General features: G+C 35.1%; 1 long non-coding RNA gene across 1 annotated transcript in view; it reads right to left on the bottom strand.

Moving 5' to 3' along the window:
* LOC106040983 (uncharacterized) overlaps window positions 1-21,565 on the bottom strand; it is a 272,553-nt gene that overhangs the window by 145,941 nt on the left and 105,047 nt on the right. The window contains exon 19 of the long non-coding RNA XR_010831119.1: window positions 339-467. This is a non-coding gene — a long non-coding RNA (uncharacterized lncRNA). The remainder of the gene's footprint in view (window positions 1-338; window positions 468-21,565) is intronic.

The raw sequence follows: 21,565 nt of genomic DNA, 5'->3' as shown, positions 1-21,565 counted from the left end.
CAACAAAAGATCATCACATGAAAAAAGAGTCCCACAGCGATTTTTCTTTTGAACACACAGGCAATGCTGAAAACATAAATGCACGTGTGCAAAAGCTGTCATCTCTTGCCCCTTTCTGATACTTATTAGCTCCACAGGAAAGTAAAGGAAAAGGAGAGTATTAAAGCTTTCTACATCATCGAGGTGAATCACTCTTTTCACTTTTATTATTGTAAAGATGGCATTGATAAGTGGAGAACAGGAAGAACATACCTGCAGTTCTTCAAATTGTTGCAGTAATGTAAAGTCTAGAAGGAATTTCAAAGAAACAAAACAAAACAAAACAAAAATCCACTTACCAGTGAGAGTCAGTACTTCTCCGTCCATTTCTTTACCAGTCCAGGCAGGAAAGCAAACGTCTTTCAGACTTTTTCCCCTTCTTGTCTAGGATTTTTTTTTTTTTTATAGTGACTTCTGCTCATCCATGCCTAGAAACAAGTAGAATGCCCATTAAAAGTTTGGCTTACTAAGCAGAGTTTTCTTAACGTAAAACTGTATTTATGTATTACTCATGTCCTCACATAGCTAGGGAAGTATAGACCATCTGACAGTCTCTCTTATTTTTCTATGCTAGTTGTTCACTGGAAAATTTTAGATTATATCTCATGTTTTTCAAAAGATATCCCCTACCTACAGTAAAGTAACTGTAGGAAACAACTTAATACAAAGAACTTCAGTGGCCTTTATTACTTAGTAAGTTATTCGTCCCTTATTGTTCAGTTAGCACACTTCAGCAGGCCACCAGTCTGACCTCAGGTTCTGAAAGAGCCACCTACTGGCTTCAGGTCCCCACTACGAGTGCTTCTGGTGCATTTCAGTTAGCTGTTTAATGGTAAAATTCACAGGTAATCCCCGAAGCTGCAATGGGACCACCGGGTTTACTGTGTTCAATGAGCCAACATTTACAAAACCAGGCTTCCCCTAGTTCACTCTCACTGCTCAAACCCCAAGCTCTATTTCTCTCTATTCAGCAGCCTGTAACAACAGGAAACAGGGAAGAGGATTCAATTTGCAGTGTTGTAGGCTGTGCAGTTTGGACACCTTCATTGGAAATGGATGTGGTCGGTCCATTCTCCCTCATACTGAGGAAATTCTGTAGCCCAGCTTTCTGCTGCTTGGATGGGTTTTCTAATCAATAGACTATTTTACAAGAGCTGGGAAAACCTCTTTCCTTGCTATGTTTTGGGTTGAACTCAATGCTATTTGTCAGTGTTAGTTTTAGCTGGAGGATCACAAGGCCTAATAGATTAGCTCTTTCAGCAGATTTAAAGAGGTTTAAACCTTAGGAATTACAGTTTAGGTGCCTATTTCTTACATGACCTTAAACATCTATCAGCTAGAGCTGTAAATTTTTGGAGCATGTGCAGCAATCTAGCTTTATTTACCAACTATACATAGACATTTCCAGACCAGAACACCTCAGACTGCAGTGGGCTGAAACAGCCTGGAACCTAGACATTTCAATTTCATCAAATTCTTCATTATTTATCTGAAAAATAGTCTGATATCAGAACCTATTTTTTAAGAAGTTCACTTTCCACAGCCATAGAATAAGGAATTTGAACAACTGTGTGCATTTCTGTGTTTTGAAAATTGGTGATGAATAAACATTACAAAAGAAGATTTCTCAAATATAATTTTATAGATAAATTAATTCAGCAAAATAGTAACATGATTGGTATGACTGAGCAGTTTGTTTTCTACCTTAAAAGAAGATGAAGATGTGGATTTGTTTTATTCAGCTGAACTGCTAAAATTAAAACAATATTCAGCAGGTATTCTTCAGATTGACAAAGTTATCCAGGTCTCAAGGAAACCGCAGATTTCTGATTCACGATTAGAGTGTCAACAGAAAAAAAAAAAAAAAAAAAAAAAAAGCATTTCTAGTGCTAAGAAATATATGGATCAGTTCCAAGAATTCTGGACATTTAAATCGCATTCCTGATAAGTAGAGTAAAATGAGGCAGGATTAAACTATTCTTCAGACATAAAATTGAATAGTCAAAAGCGTTATCAACTTTACTTTTTTTCACCAGTACATGGAGAAGCTAAATGCCAGCATTCTTCTAAAAATCAGCTACACCTGCATTTCAGATGCCAGTTCTGTACTGGTGATTTTTTCAATTGTCATCCCCTGTCTAAACTGCTCTAGTGAAGGTGACTGAGAAGTTTATGTTAAACAGCTGTTATGCCATCTGGCATCTTTGACTTCCATGACCCTTTTCAATCTGGCTTTCAGCCTAGGTAAGATACAAAGACTACACTGGCTTAATTGGTCTATGATCTCCTCTTGGCAAAATACAGAGGTCGAGTTTCCACGCTGATTACTGTAGATTTGTCAGCAACCTTTGTTAACATGAGCCATTAAGTTTTGTTGACTCATCTGCAGACACTGGCAAGGATGGCCAAAAATCAGTGTAGTGATTCTGGTCTCTCCTCTCCAGGAGGTCTCAGAGGGTGATGTTGGACAATTGCTCATCTGCCCAGAGGACTCTGATGAGCAGGTTTTTCCATCATTCCACTCTGTTGCCTTTCTTGTTCAATGTTTACGTGAAGCTTTTCAGGGACAGAGCAAGACATTTGGGGCTGTCATTTCATCAAAGGAAATAAATGACATTTAGCTTTGTTCATTGTGCTTTTTCATCCGATGCAGATGGTCAAGTTGACCATCTCCTGGTACTAGACTAGTTAGGAGATGGCAGCAGGCAAATTGGTTTAAATTCGACTCACACTACTTATTTATTTATAGGACAGCTATTAGGGAGTGTGGGGAAACAGAAGGTGAGGCTGGCTTGGAAGCTGGAAGACCATAGATGTATGTTTACAGTTCAGAAGAATTATTTGGCTCAGTTATTTAGAAAAGGCAGATCTCAAAATAGCAAGAGAACTGTTAATTACACTGTTTGAAATGGGGAGAAATTGAAACAATTTTTTAGTCTACAAGGAATACTTCAGTCCTTTAAGTGTGAATTTATCTATTTATCTTATTATTAGACTTCTTATGCAATTCCAAAATACGTGTACCATACTAGAGTCAAAGTAGTAGTACAGGTTGGCACTTTTTTGTTGTTGATATAGACATATCTTAAGTTCACAAAGCAGGAGCTTCATATAGTTATATCTGAGTCGTATCTTGTCAGTTATTACTATCCAATTAAATTTGCCATTTATTTTGTAGAACTGTTCTATATATTACCTTGTGATCTAAGGAGACTTTAAACTTAACTGTCTTAATGTTTACACAAATTTCACACTGAAATTGGGGCATCTAGAAACAGGACTTTACAAAAATATAATGCAAATGGAAGCAAATTTTAAAATAATAAGCAAGCACACTGCAGATCACTAGATAGCACTCCAAAACAACTATAGCTATGGGAAGAATATACTGAGTGCAAATTTTTAGACTGTGCTGGATTTTGAGTACAATCTATCTGTTTGGTGTTTCACCCACATACTAGATCATATGCATTAATTTATACATTATTCTATTTGACCAAGGCTGTCATTTCTCACCCAAAGCCCTGTTCCTCTCAGAAACCCTAACTTACCAGTAGCTAGAGAGTGCCAAAGGACCCCAGAGGAAGTAAGGGCAGACACCTCATGGTGATACAGGAGCAGGTAAAACGCAGTAGTTTCTGGGCACTCACGACTGCAGGACAGGGTGGAAACTGCCCAACCTCTCCTCCTCTCTAACTGCTCATCTTTGCTGTGAGTTCCTGCTGCTGGGTTTTATTTTTTTATTTATTTAATTTTTTAAATGCAAGTATTACGACAACCTTTGCTAATAACAACCTAAAACCAAAGAACATCTTACTTCTTCATGTGACATCTGGAAAACAAAAATCAAGAAAATAGTTTTGAGGACTTGAATCTTATATCTGCTGAGACATAATAGAGAAGAGTATGCTTCCATGCTATTTTGATAATATAGCAGAGAAGAGTTCAACATGTTCATAATGAAAAAAAAACACCTTATACCATTGCTTACTAATTTGCTAGTACACAGTTTTAAACATTTACAGTTACCTTAAGCAAATAATTAAACTTCAAAGCCTTCAGAAAGAAGTCAAAGAAGGTTTCTAAGCCACCAACGACATATATAGAAATATATAATATATATAAGAAATATAAGAAAGAAATAAAAGAAAGAAATATATAGAAATAAAAAAATAAAAATAAAGAATATAAATAAATAAATATAATATAAGAATATTATATATATAATATAATATATATATAATATATATAATATATAATATATATATAAGAATAAATAAAAATAAAAATAAAGAAATAAAAGAAAGAAATATATAAGAAATACAGCAAATCATACTGATGGTTTGAATACTGATGGTTTTCTTAGTGTTGGCAGACATGTACCACATAAATTAATGATTTCAGAGTTCTAATTACAGACTATTAAAAATTAAAATATCTTTATTTTTCTCTGGAAAAGTTCAAGTCTTCATCCTAGCATTAACTTGTATCAGTCCCTACTCAGTTGAACATTACAGCATGGAAATTCATTTTTCAGCAGAATAGATGGTCAACTGCTCCACTGTTGCAAACCTGAATTACAGAAGTCTCATCTACGGAACAATTACATATTGGATTCCTAACATGCCTTACATATATTTTCAATATATAGCTACACAAATTTAACTCCATTACAGGATTTATTATTAAAAAAACAACAACAACAACAAAAAAAACACATCAACTTCTGTAAGTACTGACATTCATTGCCAAATACAAAGGAAGACCTATCCAGACCTGAAGAAAAGATACTTATCTTTCTTTACAGAAAGACATAAGGCCACATATTTGCCTCATAGGTCCACATAGAAGCAGATGTTGCTGTTACATGAATGATAAAACTAAAACTAACAGACTTGCAAATAAATAGAATGGAAGAAAAGGTGTATTCCCAGGAAAAGCAACGTGGAAAGGCGGCCTTGAATTATTATTAATGATTCTATTACACCAAATGATTTGTTTATTTATGCTTATACTGGAAGTATTTGATTCTTAATGAATTACACAGTTAAAAACAGTTGTTTGTATTTGTTTTGCTAAGACCTCCTTTTAGTTAATTGTAGTTTTAGCTTCATTTGAAAAATAGAAGAGAAACGGTAGACCAACACAATAGTAGTTACCACTTTCTCCCAGATATCTGTCTCCCTCCAGTGGAAGGTTTTAACGGGAGTTGCATCCTAGAAAGTCACACTTTTCTCAGATAGGATTCACTGCTTACTTAGCAAATCTTTAACTTTTTATCTGACTTACAAAAAAATAAAACACAACTTAGAGGGAAAAAAAAAATGGCCTGATGCTCCTATTTTCTGTAGCATGGGTAACCAAAATATGCAATAAGTTAGTAGTTTTGAGTGTTAAGAAACTGAAGAGAGCTTACTATTTTCTACTCATCATGTGGTTTCAGTTTTTCTCCCAAGACAAACTCTTTGTGTATAAACAAAGAAAAAAAAGCATAATTACTTTTCACTTCTTTTAACAAGATTTTTTTACACTTAGAGGGTTAAGCATCAATAAACAAAGTATGTCCAACATTTTAGGGACTTACTCAATTATTTTCCAATTTTAAAAACTATTATTGCCTGAATGCTCTACACTTCTTAATATCATACTCCAGCATCTACACAAGAACATTGCCATTACAACAATAACATATTATTGGTTATATTCACATGGAAAATAGTTGTAAGTGTGCTCCTTCAACACATCTGAGTTTTAACTGATGAAAGTACAGCAAAGGTTTCAACTTTTAAAAACAGATGTGTTAGCATTAGCATTCTTTTCATCACTTAAGGAACTGATATTAGAAAGCGGCTTTCAAATTAAATGATTACAGTAAACATAACATCTTATCACTCAGGAGATCAGCCAGAACCTCAGCCCTGGCATCACACCAAAATGACTGGCTACCAAGCATCACGTCTCCAAAGACAGCCAGTAATGGAGTGTTTGTCTTAACACTTGATAGAGCTTTATTAAGAATGACTGGCAATGTCCATCTTTATATTCTGACAAAGGTCAGAAATACACAGAAAGGTATTACTCTCATACTGAACATTATTCAGGCCATTTAGAAAGAATGTTTTGTGTCACATTGCCTTCACAATACATTTCTGGGTTGCCTAATTGTTAACCTACTTGGATAGGTGACAACTGCATCTACCAATGCCCAACAGCTTCTATTCCTAAAGCACAAAGAACAGTTCAAACTGATTTCTATCAATATTAAAGACTAAGGCATTCTTAAAAGAGAAGAGAGGAAGAGAATCCCCACAAATGAAAGATATGCAGGATTTATATTGAAAAGTATCTCCCAAACTGCAATTGCTTGCCATGAGTGCAATCTGATGTCACAGGCTTACAGAAGAATCAGATTGCCAGCCCACAAAACATCTGTAAAACATCTGTCAACTTGCCAACTGTATGCATAGAAAGTGGGGGGTGGGAAATGGAGCTAAATATATTGTAAATTTTTCATTGTCTGTTATCTGCACCTGTATAAATTTTATGTAAATTTTATGTTATGTTAAAAAAAAAAAAAAAGTTACTTTATACACTGAGTATATCCAAAGGGCAATAGGATATATTTATAGTGCAGACCTTCATCTGGCTGCAAGGGCTAGTTTGGGAAGAGAAAACAGTGCCAGTCACCAGAAACACCACACAGCAACACCAGAGTGTCCCTGATTCATGATTGTGAATGAGTAGTAGTGCATTTATATACATATATAACCTCCTGAAAGGACTTAAACTTTTGAGTGATATAGAAAAGGAGGGCTGTAAGATGTAGTTCTGACAAAACGTCTCTATTTGATCTTTGTAAAACCCATTCTTACCTTCTTTCATCTCTAAGAGAATCTTTGAACAGACTGGCTACTTAGGTGTCAGAAAAGTGTTTTGTTTGCCTCTTCAAATAAGTTCAATATCTGCAAGCTCTTATAAATCATACTGTTTTCATACAATTTAGTATTTAAACAAAACATACAAATCACTCAATACAATCAAAACTTGTAGCATCTAATGTGTATATCTACTTTCCATAAAAATATCAAAATATTACTAGAATATTAAAGATGAAATGGTTGTAATGCCTAATTCTATAACCTTTTAAAAGATGGTAGCCTGGGTATGTTTAATATTTTGAGGCCAAAATCCAGTTACCAGAGAACAGAGTCATCCTAAGTAATCCTTGTATTTCATTTTATGAGAGCTATCATACTATTCAAACATCATAAGCACAAAAACAACTAGTTCCCTTAAATCTAGAAGAAACACAAAACAAAAAAATGGCTTGAAAAGACTTAGAATTTCCATTTCTGTATGCTGCCTTACAAATATTACCTTGACATTCAAGACCTCTTCTGAAAACTGTCTTTTTCTTGATCAACCATAATATGAATACTGCTATTAATCAACCTTAACGTATTGCTCAGCAACTTAAGACATTTCCACTAGCAAAAAGTAACCTTTTCTTCATCACAAATTACTACTACAAAGCAAAGGAGAGCTTATATCAGATATTTAAATCAGCAAATTGGCACAAGTTTTGCTTCTTTAGTAAAGGATTATATTAAAGCTCTAAGGTTATGTTACCAAAACCTGACATAAAATAAGAGCTAAGAAAAAACACCTTTGTGACTTTTTTTTTTAAACATATTTTTTTTCCATTCCTAAAACTGTATTTCCTAACCTACGCTACTCATAGATCAAATCTATATTAGCTGTAGGTAAGATTTACATTTCCAAATTATAAATTTATAAGTCTGTTTGAGAGATTTGGATCCCTTGTTTAATTCAAGATTTGAAGTTAGCAGTCCGGGAGTTCATGAAGTTTTCAGAGATAACCTAAAAGGGTTTGCTCAGTAACATCTCTAACGACCAGTTCACTAAAGATTGACTGTAAGAAAGTATTTCTTTCTAAGACTTGGCAGAGGTAGCATTAAAAATGGATTATGCAGTGCATTGAAGAGGACATTGAGCTATTTTGCCTGTATCAGAATAACCCTTCACTTGTCACCTGTAATATTTCCTCTTCAAAGCACAGCCAACATTTAGCAGGTAGCCTTCAAGTCTACCTAGTCTTCAATTCTCATACCAGTAAGATACTAGTAAGAGTGGAGGGGCAGGAAGAACAATCTCTCTGGCTTCCACATGAGTTAATAAATAAAAAAAGCCAGTGAATATGTGTTAGCTTTAGTGAACTGGATGCAATGACAAAAGAGCCACACAATGGGTTGTGGAAGCATAACGTAACATTTCTATTTTATAGTCTGCACTCTTCTATTTTGTAATACACACACGAGGCACATTCAGATCAGAATTGGAGGACTTTTCCCCTCTGTGCTACTCCTTCCATACAGTTGCCATCTTCCCCTGGGACACAAGTAACAGTTAAAAAGGTGAGAGACACTCCCTTCAAAGCAATATTTGTGTCTGTACTGAGCTTATCAGTGGCAGAAGCTGTAGAATATATAATGTAAAAGCTCACACTTAAGTATGATAAAGTATGCAGTTTATGTGGGCAATAAATAAGGGTAGATTTTTCTTTTTCAAAACATTTCAATACCATTACAAAGATAGCAATCTGTATCTTTGAAGCAGTCAAAAGACTTTACTTAGCTCTGAATGAGAAAGGGGGAAATAATACAGAAATCCAGGTAGTGCAGTGAAATGCATTTAGCAGACATGTGAAACATATCCAGTGTCATTGTCTGTTTTAACAAATTGCAAATTAGATACTCGAGATCAAGATGATCTAACCTGAAAATGTTTAGGGTGCTCCTAAGTATCTCACAGATCTGCTGCATCCCCCAATACAGATTTCTTTATGACATACAATTTCTGGCACATAGGGAGAAGCTATTGTTTTAGATGAAGTCCATCACAACTAAAAGTATTCCACATTCCCCTGAAACACATCAGTAGGTCATTTAAGTGTAAATTACTGTAAACAGATGACAACACCACAATCACTGAAAAAATATTCTCCAGATTTCCTGACAAGGGTGTTTTTAAGTCTAGTTGGACACTAAGCAAGGCACTCTTGTAAGTAAGGTATAAATCCCTACAATTCAGGAAAACTTGAGATTTACAAGTGCTAATTTTGACAGAAGAAGGAAACATGGAGGTGCAAGTGGTAACAAACAGATATCATTCCCATGGAAAAATAAGAAAAGTTAACCAAGGTATGGAATATTTCAGCAGATGAATGGCATAACATTTTATAGTATTTTATTACTATTTTCCAGTGGTTATATAAATTTAATCCACAACATGTCAGTAATAATATTTTTCAAACACATAACTCACCAAAAAATATTAAAATTTCATGAGTATTTGGAAGGGTTGCCAGAGAAATATTAAATAACTAAATAGCTTATGCTTATGGCACATGCATGAGATATTTAGGCCAACAAGCTTGTTCTAGTTTTGGCTCCTTCACAGTAGAATAGAGTAGTTCAGTTGGAAGGAACCAACAAACATCATCAAGCTGGTATGGTGCTGTGTTTTGGATTTAGGATGAAAACAATGTTGATAACATGCTGATGTTTTAGTTGTTGCTGAACAGTGCTTACACTGAGTGAAAGACCCCTGCCAGCTTCTCAGGCACAATCTACTACCAAAAACCACAGGTATTTATCCACTAAAAATTTAGGTACAATCTATTCATCAGTCACACATTTCCACATGGCTTCAGGTCTCAGCTTTGACAGACTTTTAGCCACGGACTTGCAAAGTGTCCAACCTGAAAAATGAAGTAATGCTACTTCACTCTTTTAAAAGAGAGAGACAGGTTTGGTGCTTGTTATAGTTTTAACACCAGTTTCCTCAAACTTTTTTGGAATTGCACTCTGTGCTTATTTTCCTTAGTAAGTCATGATTTATTGGCCAATTTTAGCCTAGTTTGAGAGAATGATAGAGGTATCGAACAGATGAAGTTTCTACACACTCTGTGGAAAAAATGGTAGCAGTCTGAAAAACTGAAGTAGGGAACATACCCACATTAAATGGTTTTAATGTGAAAAGGCAAGTGTGATGTCCGTACTTATCTGTGTTCTGACAGAGCTGGTGACTGACCAACATGAATACATACACTTGTTAACCAGGGAACAACAGATGTGTTCTTTTAATTAAGGGACACAAGGACAAGCTGGGACTCCTGGCTGAAAAGAGATAGATACACAGCTGGAAGCATTCCAGAACAATAAACTTCAAAGGGAATAAAGGAAGAGCTGAAGTTACTGCAGTGGAAGTACAGGGATCAAGGCAAAATAGGCTTTCAATTACGGCTGATGAAAAAAAGTGTTCTCTGTTGCTTGATGCAATTTCTCATGTTGACTGTGATCCTAGACTTACTAATATTAAATGGTAGCTTCTGCAAACCTCTGTATTTTAAAGCTCCAGATCAGTAATTTAGGAGAGAGAGGATACTTCTTACATCAACAGCATGCCAAGGCTACAAGAGCTTATAACATAAAGATCATTTCAAATACCTGCTGGGCTACTGAGGTGTGACATAAGCTTTCCCGTGTATTCTAAGATAATTGTACAGTGAAAGCAAAAGTGGATTCACTGCTAATCTCAGGACTCCAGCAGACAACTCAGATTTTCTGCCTACTGAAATTTAAATATGGATCAGATATAAACAACTGCAAACTAGGATAAAATGTGGAGAAAAAAAAAAAAGTCAGAACAAGTTTCTCACTTTAACTGACAGGTAATCCTATCGTTCCTTGCATTTTGGAGTGTTCCCCCCATCTGAGAAAACCAAATGAAATTTAATAAACCAGATTTCTCTACTGCCCTACATTACAGTAAAAGAAACTAGAAGGAAGAGACATTCCCTTTTTGCCAAAATCACGACAAAAAATCTATGCATTCTTATACTAGGATGGAATTCCCAACATATGTAGGGAAGTGATATTTCATATTGGCAAGATCTCCAAGAGTAAACACAATTTTCATTTATACGTCTCAAATTTTGCCTTAACTAACAAGAATCACAGAAGTACTAGGGCTTGGTTTTCTTCTAGAATATTTTCTCAGTTCTGTAATCAAATCAGTAATGAACGTTTAAAAAACAACAACAACAACAACAAAAAAAAACCACCTTGTGCTCTACTTAATATGTTGGCCAGTTTATGCTGTAGGAGCTACTCTAGGAATACAGGTTTCTACCACTGTGCATTTAACTTCAACACAGACTCAACACAGACACTATTTCCCCTTTTTGCTTATAAGAATGCTATACCGTATTTACAATAATGCTTAACTTTTTTTTTTCTCCCTAATAAGCCCATTAGAGACAACATTCTGTGGAGAAAGAAATTAGAATGTTTTGACATAATGTTTTCGGGCTGTTTCTTCTCCCCTTTAGACACTTAAATGGTTTAGTAAGTTATTTATAAGTATTCCTTGTTATCAACATTAGTCTGACTTGTTCAAAGCTTTAATCTTCCTTCCTCTGCTTGTGTAAATGTGCTGTATTACTGTCATTCATCTAAAGCTCTATGGATGTTGTGATCATTTTGAAGTACTAAGAATTCAAATTTTTTCAGCTAACTCCATAGCTACCTGTATGTTTCATCACATTGTCCTTATTTAGATGTGTAGTTTATTTACTGTAATAAACAAACAAGTTTTACTCTTGACATACTGTTTTCCTGTTCTTATTTTCATTGTCCTAATAGTTAATAGCAATTGCTTTGAAAGCATGCTCACCAATAATTAAAAAAGCTAGAAAGCAAAGGCATTAAACAATGGCTCAGGCTCATTTATTTCACACATTATTTCCTTCTTCACTTAGGTGGCAGAGCCATGCTTTCCTTTATTTTTCCCTATTTTCAAATGTAATGTCAGAGTATTTCTAGAATCCTTATTCCTTAACTTGTCCATATATGCTAATGTTATTTTACATCTGTTTCTAGAAATATCCCCTTTGACGTTCTTGTCCAATTCTGTTTCAATTTTCAGGTCACTGAAGGGCCCTGGTAAATACATGTTTAGTATCTTGCTCTCCTTTTTAACACCAGAACAGACCATTACTGTGCCTTCAGTGTCTTCCCTTTTCAAAACCGCCACGTGGCTAACCTGCATTCATTTCCTCTCAATGAGATAAGGAATTCTTCATATACCAACTTTCTAACTTCATAAACTTTTTTTTTTTTTTAATGTACAAAATTCTATGGTTCTAAAATTTGCTTTCTCTAAACATGCTATACTTCGTTTTTCACACTTGCATGTTAGCTGCTAACCTATTTAGTAGCTACTAGTTCCTCAGCAGTCTAAAATAGTTTCCTCTTTTGTCTTATTAACATTATTCACAAGCATGTTGCTTAACTCTATGATACTGAAATCCTTTTTGTGCAATCATGAGTTTCTTCTACTGCAAAGAGATGGCAAGAGCAACAAATTTATCCAGGACCGAGACATACCACTGAACACATTACTAAATTCTCCGCACACTTTTATCAACACCTGTTGGTTGTCCAAGTCCCCTTTTTAAGAATAAAGCTGTTCAAATCAAAATTCAAAGAGATGAGATGAAAATAAAGAACAAAGTACTTCCAGTAATAAAGATGATTATTTCTCACAGTGCCAGGTGAGGGAAAAAAAAAAAAAGAAAAAAAAAAAAGAAACTACAGCACAAACATAAGACAACATCTACACTTTCCTTAGTACAGTCTGTCCCTCAGCATTCCTTTAGCCATGTGGAGCTATAACAGGGTCTGAGTGAACAAAAGAAAAAGAAGGTGATAATTAAGTAATTAAGCACCATCTTGTTCTTCAGACTGCGTGATCTGCTTGATGTATTCAGTGATACTAACACATTACCTCCTATGACATACAATTTCACTACAGCTTCCAATAGTGATGATAGTGGTACCTCAGGTACCTCCATATGCATAAAGTGCAGCAGTAGTAATTGTAAAGCACAACTGGGATGTAACTGCAGAGTCAACTGCCTGTACCAGACGCAATGTAAGAAACAACAAATAACCCCTTCTTTCTTCATTTACAATCCCCTTCAGGCAGTTCAAGTAAGCTCCTCATTTTCCTTTTTTTTTCCCCAATTGACAGTGGGAAAAATAAAATAAAATAAAATAAAATAAAATAAAATAAAATAAAATAAAATAAAATAAAATAAAATAAAATAAAATAAAATAAAATAAAATAAAATAAAATAAAATGAACACAGTTTTCAACAAAAGCAGCATACTGGCACTCAAATTCTGAATTAAGAGTTTACTACTTTATGGCCTCATTCTCAAGCTTCCTTCATGTAATCCACTCCTGAGAGAATGTTCTGAAACTGACTGTAATTTACACCCAGGCAAAGTGTAAATTATAAGATGCTAGTGCACACAAGGAGATAATTAAGATCTAACCTTGTTTTGCATCCACTGTGAAAAGGTGTACAAAATTTAACAAGATATGAGGTTACAGGAAATTTAGTAACTTTTTTCTTTCACTTGAACTCTTAATCCTTTTAGTATTAAGAGGTTAAGCAGACTGCATACAATCATGTTAAAAAATCATATTTAATATCAAGATCTACCGTAAACATATAAAAGGAAGATTTGTTACAGGTATCGTCATCTTTGTATATTTACCTACAGGGATTTTCTCCATTTCACTAATAATGTTCTAAGAACGGTAACAGTATCACCTCTTAATCAAACCCTCTGATCTTATTTCCACTTTTTTTTTTTTAACCCATTACTCATTCATTCCATACAAGAAAAAGGAAGATTCTCCTGCTTCTTTCTTCATCTCTTCAATTCAAAGAAGATTGCACACAATTATTGTTTTGAACACAGCTAGTTAAGCTTGTGTCACTTTTCCTTACCCTACTGCAGATCCCTCTTTGTTCAAAGAGCTTTGAAGGTGCAGCCAGACAGGCTTCTGGCAATCGCAGCAAAGGGATTTAACGGATACTGCTCTGTGCTGCAGGTCCACCTCGCCCTGCTCCAGAAGGTTGAGAACAGACGCCAGAAATGATGGGGCTCACACTTCTACACACACCAGCTAAACAGATGATGACTTTGACAGGTTCATTGTGTCAGCACAGTACAACTTGAGAGTAGTACCCTCCTGGTGTGGACAACGTCTTTGAGAACAGCTCTGTAAACCGGGGATCATACAGAACTAGGCCCGAACAGGCAGTTTTGTCTACTGAAGCATTTTCTTCCCCTTTTGACCAAGCTAATAAAGTCTTTTGGGAAGGATATGTTTGCAAAGTTTATCTTATTTACAGATAGCCCAGTTACCACCACAAGGTACTGTATTGTACAAGACTGATGCGTATGAGGGAGCTTCAGGCTGCCAGGACTGTGAGCACTGTTTCCAGTACAGACAGGCATGAGGTGTTGCAGGACTATGAGCTACAACTGAGATCCTAACTTGGGCAGTTACATAAAATGCCTTCAGTTAAAGGGGTATGATTACGCCCCTCAGTGTGCAGTGACAGGATAAAAATTAAGTACCTCGTACTAAGTTAACAAAGGTGCTGTTCAACCACTAAAAACAAAAGGCTGATAATCACTGTGGCTAAAGTAAGTGGTTTTCACAAAGCCTCACGACACTCAACTGTCTCTGCAAGTCCCATCAGCAGAACAGCCCAGTAGGAATATTAATTTTGGAGCTGAGTTTTTGTGACAGCAACCAAGGAAAAAGAGGCAGATTCAAAAGAATGAGGCAAATTCACTAATGTTGTTTGCTTTATGGGCGTGGGAGCTGGTAACGATAAAATCGGAGAATAATTTAAGTTGAAAAGGCCTTTGGGATGCCACCTGGTTTGATCCCCAGCTCAAACCACAGCCACTTCACATTTGGATGAGCAATAGGAGGGGATACCCATGGCAGGCCTAAGCTGTAGCTTTGCTCCAGGTTCTGGGCAAAAATCTGGTGCCATCGCACTATCCCTTTGCACGGCTACTGAATTCCGTTTATTCAGAAAGCTGATAAAGGAACTAGTCTATTGAATTTCCTATATATGGACACGGCTTTCACCTTTCAACCATTTTGTTTTTTTCAATTGTGTGGTGGCAGTTTTAGCTAGCATATTTGAATAACTTTTATCAAATCATTTAAAGTGGTGTCCAGAGATATTTAATCATGTTTTTAATTAGGACCAGACACACAGCATTTGATCTACAATATGACTGTCCCAGCAACTTTTTATAATGATAATTCTTGAGTGATTACTATCCTTTGAGACTGATAGTGTCAAAAACAATTACAGAAAACCCTTAAGAAAAACAGCTTTTTCCGCAAATATTCTTCCTATTAAGCAACTCATTAAAATAGCTGGGGAAAGCAAAAAGAAAGTTTGAGCACAGGCAAGGGCAATTTAACATATTATTTTATTCAGTACAAACACAATTTTTTGAGGCATTTACTTGGCTGTAATTATTGTGATCTTGTATTAAGAAAGCATGTGTAAGAAATATTTTTTCAATCACATGATCAAGAAAGATAATCCAAAGCGCTCTACATCCAATGTTTCAATTAATTCTCTAAAGCTTTAGCTTTATTCTTGTTAAGAACGCTGTGAAATTCTGAACTGCACCTCAACCTGCTATATGTATTATTTTGTATATCACCGTTGGAGCATAATAAAGCTTTGGTTCCATAATATGTAATGCTGAAAATTATATTAAACAGAGCTAATGTTTTCTTGGCATTTATTTAAATGGTATTGACCAAGATACTGTGTTTCAGTAGGCAGTACACCTACAAAAATCTGTTGTGATTGCTAAGTTATGAAATAAAGAATGATGATACAACATGACAAACTAGCATTTGGAACATACTGTTAAAAACATACATAGCAAAAGTCAAAATATGCCAAGAGCAAAATTTTGCCACAATGTTTATTAATTAGAAAAGCAAGATCTGATATATGATTTGGGTATACATACCATGTGTCTTTCAGTATGTCGAGGCAGACAGAGCATTTTATAACCAGCTTGCCTTTCAAAGAGTAAAACTTTAATATTAGATAAAGCACGAGACACTGCATACACTATTACAGAATGATAAATGCATTTAATCAAATCAACCAACTTTTATGGCACTGTTAACATCATGAGATATGCATATAAATCGATACATAGGCAGACATGTTTCTTCTAGGAGGTCAAATTATGTGTCCAGATACTGCATATCTAGCTGACCATTAAACTCCTTTTCAAACATTAAATTTCATTTAGAACAAGTAGACCACTCTGTTTTAAATTGTTGACCTTAAATAGCTGATCATTAAAGTGTCAGCTATTTGTCTGAAAATATGAAAATGGATTTTGGATGGCTTCCAGAATCTCCAGAAATTATGTGTCAATGTAAAACGGATTATATATATTTTTTACAATGAGGAGCCCAGCCCACCAATTTCATTTATTTCTCTTCCTGATGTGTACACAAGATATACATTATGCTTTTGAAAACTAAAGGTCAGCTTTACGTGGTGCCAATTAAATGGATAACTTGCAGTGCTGCACCTTCCTGTTTGTTCTATTATTTCTGCTGGCAAAGTTAAAAATGAGTAACACTTACTGCTCTGTCCTGTATTGAGTTTCTGATTCACTCTGACAGGATACCATTAGCAGTTATTCAGATTTTTTGCCAGATACTAAATTTAGTTACATTATCTTAAGGTAATACTGAATAATAATGAACAATTTTGTTGGAGTATTGCACACAACTCGATTTTCCCTGATGTGAATTAAAGCCAACAAATTGCAGGAAGTCTCAACAAAACAAAGCTGTTATTATGGAGTAAGAATATTTAAACAGGAAAAATCAGTTTAAAAATAACCAACAGTTGGCTGTGGTATTTAAGCAGCTAAGAAAATCTACAGTAACAAAGACAGATATCTATAAGGAATCTTATTTCATTGATTTTGAGTTTGTTTTGTAAAGTACCCTACCAGACACCGTACCATGCTGTACGTGTACTGTCACATGCACTGCAAGAGCAAAGTAGTTTTATTACAATATCCTAAAAAAATCACATCATAAAGGAACTATTTCACACAGTACAATTAAAGTATAAATCTTAATCTCTACACCAGCAGGAGGCTTTCCAGTCATAACTGGGGAAAAAAAAAAAGGGGGGGGGTATTTAAGGGGGTATTTAAGAAAAATAAAAAAGAATGAACCATTCTAACTTTTGGTATCCTCCTAGGGTCAGGGTGTAGCAACAAGAATACATTTACAGATGCACGTAGGTATTTACAGCCTCACAAATTTTGAAGGTCCAATCTACCTCTATGCATTAAAATATGATTTGAAAACTTAAAAATGACCAGAGGATTGAGAATCAAAAACCAGACAGGCAACTGCTTTAGACACTGAGGTACATAGTATGAAAAGAAGGATTAGAAACTTTGCAATACTAACCTTCTACTGTTATTTAAAACACCCAAAATATTTTTTTGACAGCTTGTTAAAAATTCTGAAGAAAACAATGCCTCTGTTACCTGAAATTGCTTTTACTTATCAGTGGCATGAAGAGAGCCTGTCTTTACAGAAATTTAATTTATAAATTAGATACCTGTATGAAATCCTGACTTTCAGACCATGTAAAAGACATTTTTTGCACAGTAACTAAACCTGTTCATATGAAAAATAACAAAACAGATTGTGCTAAGCTGTACACAGTCCTGAATGCATTACCTCAAAGCAATGGTTTTCTTTTTAGTTTTAAAGAGGAAAAAAAAACAAATATACCTTCTCTAGAAATTGGTTTAATGAAAAGAACTGGTACTACCCACAAACCTTTTTACCCATTACGAAAAGCGACTGATAGTCTGTTTCTGTATGCATTATTTTTGTAAACATTCAGAGGCATATTTACTGATTTAAATATATGTGTTTCCATGCTCTCAAATATATGGAAACTGCTCATGTCCCTGTTTACACCAATGATAAGAATCCAGAAATGCAAAAATCAAGTTACCAGCTATTTAAGTTTTTACAAATCCAAAACTCTATGCTTTTACTTGTCTGTTTTTCAGTTTTAAAGTCTAATAAATCTACAAGGGCAGGTATACACCTAATTTATTCTTTAACCTCCCAAATTCTGTCCCAATAGTTAGACACCAACATAATTTTGACGTACATCCACATGTGTACAACTACACATGCAAAGTGCTTTTTCAATGTCATTTTTTTTCTTATGAAGTGCTACTCAACTTGTGTAAAAGTACACAAAATGCTAATAACCGAGGACACAATCACAAATTTTGCATTTTAACTAATAACTGCATTATACAAAGACATGGCAAAACACTACTTCACCAGCACTAGTTTCTCGGGATTCTTGTAGTCAAATACAGACTCCTTCTGAAATCGCTATACATTATTATGAAATTGGAAAGGTTTCCAATAGATTCCAGAAAGGTGACTGAAAAACAACCCTTTTGTTAATCTCTGCAAATTTTAATTGATTTTCATCAGGTTTGCATTGTTGGAAGCAAATTAGCAAGACAGTCGGGTTATCTAATCAGCAGGGAAAGAAGTCTGTTGTTCTTTAAAAGCAGAGTTCCCAGAATATTTGGGGAAGGAAATGGATTTCAGGTAGATCTGCAGGAATTGAAGGAAAAAAAAAAAAAAGTGGAATAAAATGAAATGCACATTAAAAAAAAAAACAACACAACTGTGGCTTAGAAACTTTGATGGAAGAAACACTATTATTCACTCTGGTTCTAGGAAGATGAAGCTGGCTTCATCAACAAATCAAGAGAACCCAGTTAGAAGGGAAGCAGGTCTCCTGGGTAAGTCAAGGCCAACACAAAAACCCGAGGACACCCGTCCCACCACCACCCCTGCCACCTGTCTCCTACAAACTCCAAAGTCTAGACATGCTGACATTTCAGGATACGAAAAGATCTGAAAGAAGAAATTCTCCTCATTTTAACAAAAGACAAGTTTGCCCAGGCTTTTAATTCAACAAATCAAGATTCTGCCTGAATTCACATGGAAGCATAATGAAGACTGTCTGTCCTAACCCAGCTTCTTTGGGCGGGAAAAAAAGCAATGCAAATGTTTTCCCTAATTGAGAAAAATATATTTTATTACATGGCATGAAGGCATGAAAATATCTGCCTCAAGACTATTTAAATAAATGTTTTAATTCCTAGCTTGCTATCAAATCAGGGTAATTTTCTGAGTATGAACATCAGAAATTACTGTAAGGTAAGCACCAGTGACATTTATACCTGGACTCTCTCCAATCTGGAATTGTATTTCCTGAAAAATTCTGTAAAAGTATGCAAATGTGTACTGATTTTTCTTTTATTAAAATATTTTTTCTCATTAACTATATTTATATTTGCTACTTCAAAGGCTTTTAAGTTGCACAATGGTGTAGTGGTGGGTGGAACACTCCCTGGAGCTCTTCTTCCTCAACAAACAACCACCCTCCCCCCCCCCTCCCCCCCCCCCCACAAAGCAGTCTAAGTCATAAGAAATATTATTTCACTCATACTGACCAGATTAGAACTAGACATAGATTTTTCTCAAGATTTGTCTAGGAAACAGGTATGAGAGATTTCATACATTTCATCATTTGTCTCATCTTTTAATCCAAGTTCATGCCAACAGGCCCACTGGTGCTTAGGTGAGTTAAAAAAAAAAAAAAAAAAAAAAAAAGGTTTACTTGCTTGTATTTGGAATATGCAAGAAATTAATTTTGTGATTATAATCATAGCTAGTAACATTCCTTGTGTGTTTCAGTCAGAATTTCTGTCATTCAGCCGTAGACAACTGGATGATCTGGGGATTTCTATAATCTTGTCATGAAAATCTATGCATAAAGATTAGAAGGTGGTTCGTCTTTGTTCAGTGAGAAGCTATAGTCCGCTACACCTGACCCAGCATCATTCTAGAGAACAAAGTTCATAATACCGTAAGACAGCTTTATCTTTCTTTCACTAGATTGACAGTAAGATAGCTATCTTCATAATGCTGTGGAATAATTCTGAAATTAAAGATTAACTTTCCACTTACAGAATCTTACTTTTCCAACTAATCAGGATGGCACTAGTAGATCCAATTCTACATTTTAAATCTGCCTTTAGCAATAAAACAGACAATGCCAAGCAACTAATAGTAAAGTAGGCTCCATTTGTTCGGCTTTCTTATTGCATTTCCTGGAAGTTACATGTCATCTTGGCAAACGTTTCTAAAAAACATTTAGCTAAATATTTTTTCTCCAGCAGAACAGGTTGTTACTCTCAGAACAGGAAATCTATGTTCCTTCTCTGTGATCATATATTAAAAAGGCAAAATGTTAAGAATGTCAAGTTAGCTTGACAGTAGGGTGTTTTTTTACACATACACACACACATACAGTGCTACCACTCTTTATCAGAAGTTTTGTATTACTTATGCATTTTGACATTATGAACTAGTACCTAAAAGTTTCCTCTTTAGCCACTGTCAAACTAAGTGCTGAATGGATCAATAAACATATAACAAATACTAAATCTTGAAAACTTATCTTCAAAATTCTTTGCCAAAAGTTTAATTCTTATATCTTTGTTTTCTCAGATAAGGAATTATAATAAAAAAATTGAATCATGGGCAGTACATAACACAACTTGGTACAAGTTACAACTTCGCACATGTGCAAAGATTTACTCTTTGCACCCTTTCATCTTTAAGCATAGAAATGAACAAACCTAATTCTGCTCACAGTCAACAGCAATCATTTCACCTGTGTATGTACAGGGGAGAGGGGCATGTGAAGTAGCTTACTCTCCCTATAGTCTGACCTGTAAGGTTCATGGTCTCCTTGTGCTGCCCCCACATTAGTTTCTACTGTATGAGCTCTTCTTCATTTTTCTTCTACATCTTAATGACATGTTTTGACATTAGTGATTTTGTAGGGTCATTAAAACTCTCAAACCATTCTGAAAACTACAAAGGAAATTAAACAGCAGGAATATGTTTTCAAATCATCTGATCTTGGTGGATGTCGCAGCATATGTAAAGAACTGGTTGACAGAAACTCTGAGTCATTGATAGTACTTTGAAAGCACACAGAACATGTATGAACTATCAAATACCTGGATAAGGCTAAAGACAGTGCTGACTTCTAAGAGGTGAAATGAAAGGTCTTTCCTCATAAAAATACTGTGCAGGAGGTAAAACAGGATCTAAAAATCCTACAAGATTATTTACTGATCAAAATGGATCAACTCACCTAATGCAGTTCCGAAGGGTTTTGTCTGTTGAGATCACTTAGTTTTAGTCACTTATTCTTTAAAGCAGAGATGAGAAGTGCAAGTAACAACCTTTTATGTAATAGCTCAGAAGTTAAACTGTTCATGCAACCTGTGAGAGATCTCTACTTCTCAGCCATATCTCTTAGGAGAGTTCCCTAAAACATTTTAAGCTGTTTTACCAGATCAGAGCAAATCTGTCTCTCTTGCTAAGTCTTTTCTATTTTGTATCACATAAAAATATTAAGTCAAAGAGCAGG

This window comes from Anser cygnoides, chromosome 4 (genome assembly GCF_040182565.1).
Source record: "Anser cygnoides isolate HZ-2024a breed goose chromosome 4, Taihu_goose_T2T_genome, whole genome shotgun sequence".
NCBI classification, from domain to species: Eukaryota; Metazoa; Chordata; class Aves; order Anseriformes; family Anatidae; genus Anser; species Anser cygnoides.
Note: the sequence above shows the minus strand (reverse complement) of the source record. Positions and strands in the feature narration are given on the sequence as shown.